The following is a 15,317-nucleotide window of genomic DNA, read 5'->3' as shown; positions in this document are numbered from 1 at the left end:
AGAGTGGATGTTACTCTGGTAAAACAGCTAGTGAGATAAACAAGCAAGCTGGAAAAAGAGAGGAGAGAGGCAGTATCATTCTCAGCTGGGAGCTGAGACCTAGAACAAGTGACCTTTCTCCTCCCATCATGCAGGGAGTGTGGCATCCCTGGGAAAGCAGACCAGGGTCCCACTTCAGTGAGCTACCCCTTAAAATCACCCCAGCTACTAGGGAATATTCCCAAATATTTACAGCTGTATTTTCCTTGCATCCTCAATCAATATCATATAGCCAAGAACAGGTTAACCCCTTCCTTTTCCTTCTGCAAGAGATCAAACTATTCCTTGCAGTCTCACTATTTTTTCTTTTTTTGGTGCCAAAAATGTCACTTCACTTCAATGTCTACCACAAGGCACAGAATCTAACTAAATAAAGTCAGCAGTGAATGGGAGCTTTTTTATTCATGCATGAAAGTAACATAAATAAGCTTTAATGAGGCTGGTGGTGGTCTGTTCTGGGAACTCAATCAGAAAATCTATTTAGGAGACCTGAGAGATGTTTGTTTATAGACCAAAATGAGCACAAGAAACAGGCTGAAAGGACAAGACATGCAGCTCAACTTCTTTTCAGCATTCTACAGCTGGTTTGCCACCCTGGATAAGAAACCAAAATGGACAGTAGTTATTAAATCAGGCTCAGGCTTGCAGCCCCAGATGTAGTAATAAATCCATGCAGTTGCCTTAGGTGTAAATGTAAAAATAATTTCCATTGGCTTCTCTTTCTACAGAGTTTCACAAATATCATCTTGTGAACTGGCTATCAAAAGACTACTATCTCCTAACACTTCTGTCTTAATGAATTTTTATTTTTTTTTTGCCTTGACAGCAAAATTGCTCTTGGCTCAGGTCACAGCACTTCTGTCATCTCATTTGGGCATTTTGAGTTGTCCTTCACACAGGGGTGATTTCTTGGAAAACAGACTGATGGTATGGTGAGACTGGACCTCTTGATGATATGAGGATGACCTTTTAATTGAAAAAAGTCTTGAATCCACACTTTGGCTAAAAATTGGACCAAACCAAGACTGAGGTTTTCAAGCAGCTAAATTCCTGTTGGCCTGAGAGTTCTTTCCTAGCAGGATTTATATTCTACACCAACTTTAAAATTCTTCATTATGACCAGTCTGCCAAAGCAGACATTACAAATGGAGATGGTTTATAATCATAGTGCTGATTTATTTCCAGGATGCACAGATCATAAAACATCATCTCACTTTTCTGGGCTTTCTCTCTTAACTCCCCATTCAGCTGCCACAAGGAACTTGCTCTTCTGTGTATCCAGAACTGATTTCCCATTAATGTTGTTGTGCAGGAACATTTCATGAGTATTTCTTCCTCACATGTTGCCAGTGAGATGGAAAATACAAATCTGGAGAGATGCACAGCTCCTTAAAAAGGACCCCAATCTCCTTCTACAGCATCAGCTATTAAAGACTGCCAGAAAAGTGCATCCTTGAATGATGAACTAAGGTGATTCCTCTTTCTTACCAGCAGGAGCAGGGAATACCCAAGGCCTTTGCCTCCCAGCCCATCAGATCCAAAGGAGCAGCAACACCCAGAGCACCAGGCACTGGAACACATGAACCCTAGGAAAGCAAAGAAACAAAACACTTAACAAGAGACTCTCTCACACAGTTGTGTGTCCTGAGGCAAACATCTTGGCTCACATTATCTCTAGTGGGGCACAGTGCAGGGAAGTGTCCTCAGGGCTTTGTTCTTTTTGTGGACAGTCCTCCAAGTAGCAAGCTGTTTTCACTCTCCAGATCAGCCCTCCTCCCTGGAACAAGACAATTTGTCCTATTCAAAACTGTTTTCTTAGCTGCCTAAGACAGAACTCAAACAAAAATAAATCTAAACATTTCTAGCAGAAGACACCCAACAGAGAAGTCTAATGCTGTAGAAAAGTACAGCCAAACTTTCCCCAAATGAGAATTCTTCTCAAGGACTTCAAATTAAAAAAAAAAAAAAAAAAATCCATATAGAGAAACATTCCAATTTATGGAGTTTGGTTTGTGGCACTGCATCAGTGCTGAGGTCTGGGGTTTTGTCTGCCTTTGACCTGGAGCTGGGCAGTGCCAGTGCTCAACAGCTCTTGCTCCTGCAGGGAAAATCCCTCCATCATCCAGGCTTTCATTTTACTTGGCTGAGGGCTATAAAGGACACTGCTTCCTAGCCACTGCTTAGTGACTTAGAAAAAAAAACAAATTTGAGAGACTCAGGCTGCTCTGTGGGAGCTTTTACTCATCCCTGGGGCTGTTGCTCTGCAGGGCTGCTATGGTGGGGTCTCTATCAAGGCCAGTATTCCCATCAGCAGTGGCACCATCATCCAGAACCTGGTGGTGCTTTGGAGCTGCAGACTAATCCCTAAGCTTCCCTATAAATATTCTGCAAGCAGAAGACACATTTCCTGAATGGGGGAAATGCCAAAATTGCCATGCCCATCACCAGCTTTCCTCAAAGAGACGTCATTTCTCACTAATACCAGCTATTTTATCTTGTTATAGAGACAGCTCTCTCCTGATGAAACTCCAGGAGAAAGAAGAAGCCCTCTGCTGCTTTTGTTGCTGTCAGATGGTGGGCCCCATGGATGGGGGTTCCAGATCTACCCTGCTTTAACCATCTGGAATGGAATCCCTTGAGAGCTGACTGATGTAATAAAATTCCTCTTTCCATATTGCTTCATATATTACATTAGCTTCCCCCTTAATCTCACTGCAGTTCTGATGATTTATCACCTCAGCCCTCCAGATCCCCTCAGACTCGACCTCAGTGCCTGGGTTTGCTCCTTCTCTTCCCACCTTCAAGGAATTCAAAAGAAAATTTAGCCATGAAAAAACAGCAACGCTTTACACCTGCATTAGTCACTCACTGTCACTGCTGCTCATGGTCTAATCCACAGTTAAACCTCAGTGTTTTATGCTAAATCACCCACTCTGGCACCTGACTCACACACAGCCCAGCCTCTGCCTTGAGCATACCTCAGGGTGGGGGGAATCTCTCCTTTTGGCCTTTCTGCTCAGCTGTTACCCATTTAATAAAATATAAGCCAAATACACAATTCTGCTGGAAGGAGCATGTTTCCGTGTTAGGCCTTTTTGGCTCTTTATCCAGCAATTTTCAGGCAATGGGGATTTGTGTTTTACTACACAAAGTTTCAGGATAACTCCTTACCACTTTCCAGGCATCTGATGGAAGGAAGGGGAACAAGAAGGGTTTTCTCTGACCTCTGCCTCACCCCCCAGGAGGCAGCACAGGAACACAGGTCCTGCTCTGTCCTGGGCAACAGGGAGCAGTGACTTGTAAAAAAACACCACTTATCTTTTTATATCATATGGCACCACATCATCCCAGGCAGTGCAGCCCCATCCCAGGGCCAGAGGGATGGCACCAGAAACTAATCAAACACCTAACTCATGTTTTTGCAGGTAACATACAGGCCACCCCCAATTTTCACTTGTTTTTAGTGAGAATCAGATTCTAGGAACAAGCATGTCAACAAAACCAGGTCAACATGCTCACTGGGAAGGTTAAGTCAACAACAAGAGCATGTTTATTCAATTTTAATGTAAGTACAGTAATGGAAGCATCTGCTGGGAAGGATCTCTGGGTGCCTCTGTCTCCCATAAGAAGCAGAATTGTTGCCAACACTGGCTCAGATCATCCTTTGAAAGTCTTAAACCCTTCCAGAGTCCCTGACCTCTCCTGGTACCCTGTTCCAGTGCTGCTCCACTGCCCTGTGGAGAAGCTTCTCCCAAAGGTCAGAGCATCCCAAAACTGCTTGTGGCTTTCTCCAACTCCAGGGACCTCCAGAACAGGAGCTGGCCTCACACATCAGCTCACAGCAGCCTTTGGTGATGGTCCTGGCCATCCCTCCCTCTCCACCAGCCCCCAGACATTCCCTTCTCTTTTCATTTCCCCAAGTGTGTGGACTCAACACTGCTCCAAGTGTGATTGCCTAAGCACAGAGAGCTACAGGAAATAAAAGGCACCAAGTGGATGCTCCCCTCCAATCTGGAGGCTCCAGCATGTCTCTGATGTCCCCTGAGCCCCACACTGAAATGACCTCTGGCCTTGGAAACTCTATTTTTGGTGCTTTTTTCCCCCCCTCCCTCTCCTTTTTCCATCCTGGACTTTGGAGCTCCCTATGATCTTGCCCGTGTGATTGCATCATTCCAGGCAGGTAAGGTCAGCATGAATAGAAGGAAGGACAAACAGCACTTCACACAGCATGCCAGCAGCTGGGAGAACCTGCAGCCAGCAGAGGTTACAGACCCAGTCAGCTCCAATAAAGACCTGCATCAGTGGAGGGGCAGCAACCACAATTGGGATTATTCATGCTGAAGCAGAGGTCACTGCATCTGCTGCTCCAGAGGCAAATCTGAGCCCTGCAGGGTGTCTCAGGAGATTTCCTTTGTGCACAGCACTGAGCCAGGGCAGCCCAGCAAGGCCCTGCTGCATGCTGCACAAGGGAAGAAATAAAATGTGTTTTCTTTCCCTTGTCACTGCAGCTCAGCACAGATATGTGCACAGAGAGAGGAAGGGAGGGCTTTCCCTTGCAGGACTCAGCTGTAGCCCTGTGGGGCACTTGGATTTGGGGTCTTGTGGGGCAAGAAGACCTGAGGAAGGTTGCTCTTTGCCTGAGCTGCCCGTGGGACACCCTCTCCATGGCATCAGTGCTTTGTGAGAGATGCCTCATGCAAGTGAGAACATTGCAAAATTCAGGACATCTGTACAAATTTCAGATTGATGCAGCTGCTGAAATGTAATTATGAGAAGTATTAGCAATTGAATTGAGAAGGCATTACAAAACATCTAAGGAGAAAGAAAATAAAGTAGCATGCTGTGATTGATGTAAGCATGTAACAGCCTCCACATGTCACTGGGAGCAGCACAGTCTGCACCAGCTGAGGCACTCCTTCCAGAGATGGAAAACACTTCCAAGGGAGCAGCTACACAGCTGGGGCCATGTCCTTGCTCCCTGTCACAGTGCTGGTGAACCATGAGGGCCTCTATTGCCACACAAAGATGGGTTCTCAGGAGCAGAAGACCTCTGGACACAGTTTGGGCTTCTGCACTTGCCAAAGCTTGGGACTGAAATAATCAGCTGGGATGAGTTAACTAGATGTCAGGAATACTCCTCAGCCCTGGTCAGAACTGGACCTCTGGGCCACTAAGAGTGATTTGCTTTCAATCAGCAGATGCTGAGCATCCCCAGACTTCACCACCACTCCCAGGAGCTGCCAGTCCCTGCCAGCCACTTTTCACCTGGCCCTTTGCTGCTGAGCTCTGGAGAGATTCAAGGCCAAACAAAGAGGGAGGTGATGGTCACTGTTGCTCCCTGGACTCACCAACATGGCCAGGGTTGTCAAATAATCACCCTCTCCTTTCCCAGTGTCTCTTTGGATGTCTCCAACAGGCACCCTAATACCAGTTTGGTCAAACAAGCTGGGGAAAAGTTATTACTCCAGATGAAACAGCTCAGATCCAAGCCCCAGGTCAATGGGTCATGCATTATGCAATTGTACTCACATGCAAAACACATCTGGCCTCTTGCTGTGCTTTCATAAAGCACATCCAGAAAGATGATGCAACATATCCTGCATATGAGTGAGACAAAACAGTAGGAGCAGTATTAAGAGATTATCTCACATGCATCCAACTGTTTCTACTTAACAGGTGGCTCCTCAGCAGCAGGTACAGAGGATACCAAATGACTAAATTCTGGCAATCCCTGTAACTCCCCCATCCCTCCCCAGTCACCTACTGCTCTTTTAGGTGAAAGAAAAGATTTTTTGGGTTTTTCCCCTCTTTCTCCTCTACTCTCTTTTTGTTTTACCCTGAGAAATGTAATTTTAAAAAGGCACCAGCAGAATGCTACAGACATGTAGGTGATGGAGAAGCAAGCCAGAGACCCTGGCAGAGACAGAGGCAGAGACCCTGCTGCTGGCACTGAGCCCTGCAGCTGCACAGGGCTGGCACACACCACTGGGACAATCCTGGGGCTGCAGCTCGTGCCCAGCCCATGGCATCACTGCAGCCTTGCATCCTCTCAGCAGGAAAAGCTGAAAAGTAGGACAAACCACAGGAAACATGGCCCTTTCTGGGACAGAAAGGACTTGTTGTACAGCACACACCGTTGGAACATGGAGGAGGGGTGTAGATTTGGCACTTGAGTGCAAACACTGTGTCCCTGCTATGCCACATCACTGGCTGCCTCAGCCTGAAATATTTTGGTTATTCATCTAAGAGCACGTGTTCTGAAATATGTAATTGTCAGGCTTTTCTGGAAGCTCTTCAACTGCAGAATGCCTTGGTCCTTCCTCCCAGCCAGCCTCCACCTGCAGGCAAAGACAGCCTTGTCACTAAATGCCTCATTTTCAGCTGCCACCAACTTCTTATCTCTGCAAAACAAGCAGCCAGGGCCATTTTATTTCCTGCTCTGCTGTGGCTTCTTCAGAGCAAGAAGTTGTTGAGCATGAAGGCAGCACAGACCTTGGCCAAGCTCTGTGCATGCCACAGCAATGATTATGGAAAATGTGAACATTCTCTTTCCTTATTCTGCTTTGGGGGGAGCTGTCTTACAAAGGACTGAGGGCAAGCACAAATACAATGCCATCCCCACCCACCCAGGTGTTGGTGGCTCCTGAAAAGCTCAGAGACACCTTTCTTTTGGTAGATAGCAGGGGAGACAGGTAAAGCTGCTTCTGAGGGAGACATTCCCTCTCAAGTGTCTCCAACTAGCAAAGAGAGTGGAGACACAAGTAAGACCAGCAGCTCTGGAAAGGGAATTAACAGGGGCAACCACAGGAAGACAGGGGAATTGGAGATTAAAACACCAGATTGAAAAAGAACAGTAAATCCCTATTGGGGAATATAACTGGGGGGTAGAGCAGGAACAGAATGCAGCTCAGTAATGAAGCAGATGGCATTTTCTTTGGGATCTGCAAATCCATTTGGGCTTTCTAACAGACAAAGATGCCATACTATCCAGAAATCAGCTTGATACATGACCCACCTCCCCCTCTGCTTTGAGTGGCAATAGGTGCTGGAGGAGCAGCCCTGGTAGAGCCCTCCTGGTCCAGCAGCACAGGCTGAGCCAGTCTGCTCTCCCAGCAGAGTCCCTGCAGCATCCCTGCTCTGCTTGGGCCACAAAGACAAGGTGACAGCTGGCTCAGTGCCACAGGCAGGGCCCCAGAGGGGCTCTCTAGAACCATTAAAGGCTCAGGACTAAAACACCCTGTTGCTGCCAGATCCTTGGAGTACTAAGACTGTGGCTCTGACTCCATGTGGTTTGCACCTGTAAGGGCTGCAGGCAGCAGTGCAGAGCATTCCAGGATATGACACCCTTGGAGCAGGGGTGTTCCTACCAGCCACCAGCACTCTGTTCTGGCAGTGCAGAGCCATTCTGGCTAAACGCTCCCAGGGAAGGAGAGGGAGGAAAACCAGCGAGCTGCAGATGCTCACATCTAGCCCCCACCCCTCAGTTCCCTGTATTTCATTAGGTAAATAATACTCAGGGTCAATAGCATCAGCCTCTTTCCTGGAAATGAAATAGCTACAGCCAACTCTCAGATTGCAGGCTGGGGATCCAGGGGTGCAGCACAGCTCCCTGCTCTGCAGTCAGCTTCTTTTGGTGTCTTTAGCACAGCATTGCTTCCATCTCTCCTTTGCTGTGCTTTGGGTAACACTTGTATGAAAGATGGGGCAAGAGCTCCCACCCACACCTTTGGTTTCCTCCTGGAAGCCCTGGCAGAAGTGCTCAGGAATAAATGGGTATCACCCAGCCCTTTGAAACACACCCTTCCCTTCAGCTGATGTGGGCTCTCTTTGACCAGCAGCCTGCTCACAGCATGGGTAGGGGGACAGATCTCACCCAACACCATTTTACAGTGTTCTGATGCACCAGTTGAGCCTGTGCCACACACAACAATTGTAGACTGGCTTGTGTTGCCACTGTGCTTGCAAATGCACAAATGCACTCACCTCTCCTTGGCTGCACATCCCTTATGTGGTATCATCAGTTCTTCATGGACCATCAGATTTAGCTCTTGCATTTTCCTCTCATGGAGGAGTTTTCATCATGCTTTGGGCTCAAGCTCTCTGGTTGTTCACAGCCCACCTCTGTCCCTTTGTTCCAGGCTGTTTGCTTACAGAGGGTGCTGTGTTTCTGGCTGGAGCTGGCACTGCACACAGTGTTAAAAAAACCACCATCTCTAAATCTGCAAAGTCAGGGCATTTTCTGAAAAGGACCACCAAATAGGCAGGTATTGTTTAAAATGCATCTTGGTCCTTCAGTCACTAAGGTGCTCTGCTTTATCAGCCTTGATTGCAAAGGACTGAGTAGCAGCCCCTGTGCTTTGTGCTTTTTTATGTTCCTGCCTTTTATGCAAAGATGCTCCAAAGCACCTCTCTGTCCCAACTCAAAAAAACAACCAACCAACCAACCAACCTAAAAAAATTGTGCCCCAGTCATGGAAACACCAGGCAAATCCCCATGAGCTGATTTTTTCAGGGTGGTTCCTTACTGCTAATACTACTGATAGAAAGACAATATTTAACAGAGAATACACTTCTGTTTCTGGAAATAAACCTGAAGGCCACACTGGACATGCCCTCACATCCCCAACATAACAAACTTACCACATGGCCCCAAAGACAGCCACAGCTGGATCACAGAAAGCTGCCTGGGGTTATCTGCAGGCACTGCAAAACCCAAGGGACAAGTGGCCATTTTAAGCCCAAGTTACTTTGAAATAAAAATAGAATTGTTTACCTTTCCACCCCCCCCCCCTACAGAAGGAAAGCAGTATCCAAACCTAATCTCCTTTCACACACAAAATAGATGCAAGGAATTTACATTTTTCCCTGCAGAAGAACTCTGTGGGAATGACATCCCATGCACATCTCCTGAGTTCATGTGAACTGGAGGTAAATTGAGCACCAGCTGAGAGATGCAATAAAAAGATTGCCTTTATTCTATTGCAGGAATATCCCTTTGAGTGTGACCCTGCCATTTTAGCCATGATTGCTCTGGGTGTATCATGCCTTACATCTCCCACTGCACACCCCTGAGAGCAGAGGAAGTGCTGCTAACTGGGGTGAGTGCAGCCCTTTGTTTTTACCGGATATTTCCAGAATCACATCTGGGACCACCTCAAGGGGCTGCTGGCAAAAATCCAGAGGCTCCATAGAAGAAGCAGCAGATTGTGGATTTTGATGCCTTGGGCAGGATGTCTGTTTCCACAATGGCTGGGGAAGGAAGCAATGTAAAGGGAGATGCTCTGATAAGAGCATGGCTATGATAAAAAGACTCTGTTCAGTGCTAATTCCTTTCACAAGAAGAAAGGTACCCACAGTCACTGGGTTATACAGTCTCTTGCCTCAGTGAAAAGGGAGCTACTTAGTCCTGAGGCAATATTGAATACTAGATTTTAAAATAAGTAGAAAAATAGAGAGCAGAGCAGATGTGACAGGTTCTTCTCATTCATTCTGCAGTTATGCAGAAAGTTGTTAAAGTAATTTCTTCATCAATTTCAATGCTGGTGGCTCTGTCCTGCTTTGTCATGGACACAGAAAAATTAGCAGCTGCAAGGTGCAACTCTGTGCTTGGTGAAATCAAGCAGCATTTCCACAATACAAAAATACCAGGCTTTAACTTACAAATTTGTTCTGCTGCCCCTGGATAACTGGGAACATTCACATTAGTGAACAGACTGGCATTACTGACTTGCCTATAAAGAGCTTTATTAAAACTCTAAAAAGCTTTGTACAATAGGAACACTCCCTTCTTCTGGCTGCCAGCTGCCCTTTATGCCACCTCCCCTTATTTTTTTACCAAGGGGAAAATGACAGATTTTGGATGTAAAGTTTGAGGGCAGGATTCTCTGCATAAACAAAGTATGATGGATTATCACATTCTCTTACTTCCCAGCATCTGCCCATGGCACATTGTCCCACCTGCCCTCAGGTTTGGCTCATTTTACCTTTTCCAGGAGTAGTTTTGTTTTGTGCATTCCTATGTCAAATGCCAGCACTGACAGCATCAAGGGGATGGCTGCCCCTGCACTGCTTGGACTTGCAGTTCCCTCTTTGGAGAAATTCTGGCAGGCTCAGAGGCAGGATGCTAAGGCTGCAGGCTGTGTCATGGGCTCCTCCTGGTGGTCAGGAATACTGGATTAACTTCCCTGTGTTAAGAGCTCAAGGATAAAAATGAATGAAAACACAGCTTCCTACTATTCTTGTCTCCTGTGCTCAAGAAATGCATACAGTGGAAACGTGAAACATATTCTGGGAGTGATGTAAAGGCTTTCATTCCTCACTGCCTGCACATGTGGCTGAAGGGAATGAACACATCCTTACCCCTCATATTTGGGGCATTTTTCATCAAAACCACAAGTTTCACATTTTGTTCTGAGCAGAATTAATTTCATTTGCTGTGCTTTCCAGGCTTGTACGACCCACAGCCAAGGACATACATCCTTCCTAAATTTTTATGTCTGCTGGAGCATTTTCCATGCTGAGTCTGCAGGACAGCAAGAGGGAAAGAGGAAGGAGTTATCCCTACCATCTTTTGAGACTGGAATGGACAGAATGGGAAGTTCTATTCTACTCAAATAGCATGGGTAAAAATATTACTGACAGCTGAATTACAACTAATCCTGGCTCAAGGTGTTAACTAAATCTCTTTGTTAGGCACTGCACAAGCATCCAGCATCCAAGAGCTGCCATCCCAGAAAGGATACATCACAAAGGACAGGCAGTAACACCCAAGTGAAACAAGAGGGAGGAAAGAAAATAATAGAAGAGTTTTTGCAAAGACTGTCACTAGCAAGGAGGTCTCCACTCCCTTTCTGGCTGGCCATTAGAATATGGAACACCTTCTGATTCCTTTATAAAGATATTTAAATATATGAATACACTTATAAATTAATTTATATTAATTTACTATACACACTCTACCAGCCAGGAAGTAGAAACACAACCTTGGCACCACATCTGCCTTTGCTCAGAGCCTTGCCATCAAAAACCAACTTGACCTACTGGGAAATTTCAGAAGGAGGCATCAGGCAGTTTCTTCAGGTTGTGCTGGTAGAAACTGATGTTAATCCTGACCATTACACACCCAAGTACACACTCAAGATGCCTCACATCAGAGCTATTAAACCCAGCATCTTGCACTAGAAATGTTCCTTTTAGAAATGTCCAGGAACTTTCTGACTTGGCACAGAATTGTTCAACAGCTGACCTAAGGAACATCACAGGGGTCATTCTACCCTACAATCTTAAGCATCCCTTCCTTTTTTTTTTCCTTTGATGCTTCTACATGAACACTTTCCCTTATTCCATATAGACTATTTACCTCAGAAGTCAATCCCTACCTGTGGGGAAAGCATGGATTAAATGTGCTGCATAACAAGGACACAAATATGCATCTTTTCTTCTGCACACCTCAAAGACACCCTGCAAAATAAAAATGATGCAGGATCTGTTGGAAAGTGATCTAAAAGTCCCTTGCCATAACATCTCCAAGAGAGGAAAAGCCTCTTTCCCTAAATTTTACTGTTACACTTTTTAAATGTCCCAGGTATTGATGTTATATGATTTGATGGTGTTGATTTGAAAATTCTTTGGGCTGTTGAGTTTTACTAGCTGATCACAGGTATGCCAACCTTTGGGCTCACACCATGTCATTAATTAGCACCTTAAAATATCAATAGATTTAAGGAGACAGGAAAATCAGCTAGCAAGAGCTGCACTCAGAAACATCCCCAAAGATTTGGAGAACTTGGAAAATGTAGGAAGGGAGGCCAGAGATGTCTTAGTTTACATATGAGAATCACATCAGTGAAAAGGACTCAGTACTTGACTGCAGAAACACTGCAAAGCATAGCCAAAAAAATTAAGTGGAGAAAAAGTAAAAATCAATATAGATCACTAAAATGCTCATTGAGATTCTGTAGCTTCCAGCTACAAAAACTAATAATACATAGAAATAACCCATTTAAGATTTATCAAGTTTTTGATTTTTAACTTGTATCAAACTTGGTTGCAACAGTATGCAAGTCAAAACATGAGAAATTAAATAGGAAAAAAGAATTGAAGTCAGTAAATAACATCCAGTTCAGATCCTTTGCAAAACCAGCCAGAATCTGGATCCATTACAGCCCAATCTTCTTGGCAGAGGATAAATTCAAGCAGAAGGAAACGGAGTTTTTAAACAAATCTCCAAGAGATGCTTAGTTTAGATGTTTTTATACAAAAGCAAAATGTGTCCACTAACAGGCTTCTGGAACATGGGACAAAACTACACTCCACTCAAAGTAACAAATGAGGAATGAAACAAATGAAAATGGCAAGGGTTTAGAAAGAACTTTTCCAAAGTTGCACAATGGAGAGGTTCAGTTGATATTATACCAGTAGTGTAAGTGAAAAACTGGTTTGGAAAAGTGAGGAAAGGGAGACTTCAGTAGCACTACAAAATGCTCAAAACCCAAGCTGACCTCAGGGGTTGTATTTACAAAGAAAGTTCACACCATTCCAGGTACCAAGTTGGATAACTCCAGGTTGTTTTTTGTCATGTTTATCACAGCAATGTGCTTACATCCTGCAGACCTGGCATGTCCTTCAGGGATGTCCTTTAGGGTCCCACCCTTTCCAGGGGCTGGCAGGGCTGGAATATTCTGCTGACTTGCTGATTCCTCTGACCCCTTCCCTCACCAGTATACCCCTGAGGCCCTCATCACATTAGCAACACAAAAGTTTAGATTCAGCAACACAATCCAAACCATTCCTCTTCAAAGAATTCCTGCATAGGAGAAAGCAACTCCCAGGCAGCAGAGAGGGCCAGTTTGCCTCCTCCCCACAGCAGGCTAGGACAAAGCAAGATCCCTTTTTTTCCAGAAGGGCACTGGGAGTTCTGAATCATCCTGAATCTTGACCAAGGATCCCAAAAGAGCAAACTGCAGCATCACCTGAACATCTTCAGAAGAACAGCTCCATGTTTAAAGATATGTCACAATATCATCAATATGAGGCATTAATACTAGTCTCATCAGAATTATCATATCCATGTTCAGTATATGAATTGGTTAGAAAAAAGGGTAGACAAAGTGTGCAAATCTAAGCAGATTCTTCTCTAAAAAAAACCCCAAAACAGTAGTGCTTCTAGCCAGACACCAACCTTATTTTGGCCCTGTTACTTGCAGTGATTTCTATCACCTTAGAGTATTTCAGGTATTAAGCCTATTCAGTTCAACCCCTTCATGCAGGTGAGAGCGAAAGATCTAGTATTCCCAAAGCTATTTAATAAAAAATTCATTTTATGTATATGGTCTCCTTTCCATTCTCTACCACTTTGTAGATTTTGATCTGATTAATCAACATGACATCTTGAAGATATCAAGTTATACCACAACCTGTGCTCTAGTGCTTCAGCTGATGACTGGAGGTATGGACTCCACAAAATGTTTAACACATCAGGGATTTCTTTTTTGTATTGTTCCCAGTCTTTTAGTAATTTTCTGTGAACCACAACAGTGAGGCACAGAATAGTAACTCAGCTTTTTCTTCAAGCTATGAACTGTAAAATATAGTGAGAGTTCAAATCACTGCAGAAAAAAAAATACAGAAATGGCTCAATGTCCCAACCAAGGGGAAAAGGATTTAAATATTTTAAGAGTACTGACAGCACTATTTTGGTGTCTATTGAAATGTGTAAAAAGAGGATTAATGAAGATATTCCTTTAACCATAGCTAATATTACTGGAGTTTGGGAGCTGACATTTCATACCATTCAAAATTCTTTGAGATTAGAGGCAACAGAAAAATCAATGACAACATTACTGAAAACAGTCTGTAAGCTGTCAGGGCACAGCAGTGGCCCTGTATTGTGAGTTTATAAGGTTTGTATGGAGGAAATGTCTCACATCAGAACCATGGGGGATATGCAGGATTTCCCACTCTCCAAATACTTCAGTAGTTTCCATAGAGATCACTTCTGCTTACAAACCTCATTCCCAAGGGAACTGGGATGTATAACACAAAGTATCTTCCATGTTCTAAAACTGAAACTTCCTAAAGTGAAATCCTCTTAATAGTGAAGAAAATGCATTAACAGAACCAGTGTCTAAAACAAGTGTCTGTAGCACCAGAAGAGGTGTTTTTGAGTTTTCCCAAAGCATCTCACCAATTCCTCTTTTCTGTCCTGCTGCAAAAGCCTGGGGAAAAAGGCATCCTTCACATGCCATATCCCATTTAATGCTTGGTCTGCCTCCCAAGATTACAGCTCAGCATCACTTGTGGTGCTTAATGACAGGCACAGCTGTCCAGCAGTCTTTGCAACACCATCAACTCAGTGTGCAGTACTGCACTTCACAGCTCACAGATTTTTCTTCTCCCCACTCCCAGCAGACCTGGGCTGAGTATGAAGAGACTTGGAAGCAAAATGGTTCCTCTCAAGGAGGAATCTCATCTGAAGAACCAGTTCTGACATTACTTTTAGGACAGCTGGCAAATACACTGTGATTGCTCTCCTTCAAGAGGTGCAATGTTTTAACACATGGGAACAGCTCTGTTCAGCGACCATATCATGATGGAATTTAAACCAGAACAAAAGCCAACCTGTATCTTTATGACTTGCCACCAAGGTGTATGATTCATGGGCAAGTGATTTTTCCAGACAGGTGTCACATTCTCCACGTATGGATGGGAACTTTACTCACACTCATCACAGAAAAAACTTCTTACAAGGAATAAACTTTGGGGCAAAGCATCACAAACAAGCAGACTCTTTGTATACTGTTTGTTTTTTTTAGTTGACTTATATGTTCCAAAGTAGAGTATTTTTCCAAGACCAAAGCAAATACAGCAGAAGCAGTACAGATAAGTAAATCTACTAAGCCAAACACAATTCTTTGAAAATTTGCAGTAGTTATTCTAAAGACTGAATATAATTGGCTTTTGAGAAATCAGACCTTAGTCTAGACAAAGCAAACTGTGCTATTAGCCAGCTGTTAGGTGGAATACTATGAGCTCTGGCAATGACAGATTTTATTCACTGCCTTGATCACCAGCTGTTTTTTCTGCAGGTAAAAATTAGTCAGTACCACTGTAGAAACCAAGGTGTTTAACAATGCTGGCTGTATCAGAAGGAGTAACAATAACATTCTGTTTTTACAGTTTCAGTCCTCATTAACTTTTGGCTTGAGACAGCTAAAATTACTTACCAGCACTAAAAGTGTAATTTCAAGGGCTCCCAGGACAAATACTTCTACACAAAG

This window comes from Oenanthe melanoleuca, chromosome 1A, assembly GCF_029582105.1.
Source record: "Oenanthe melanoleuca isolate GR-GAL-2019-014 chromosome 1A, OMel1.0, whole genome shotgun sequence".
In the NCBI taxonomy this organism is placed as follows: Eukaryota; Metazoa; Chordata; class Aves; order Passeriformes; family Muscicapidae; genus Oenanthe; species Oenanthe melanoleuca.
Note: the sequence above shows the minus strand (reverse complement) of the source record.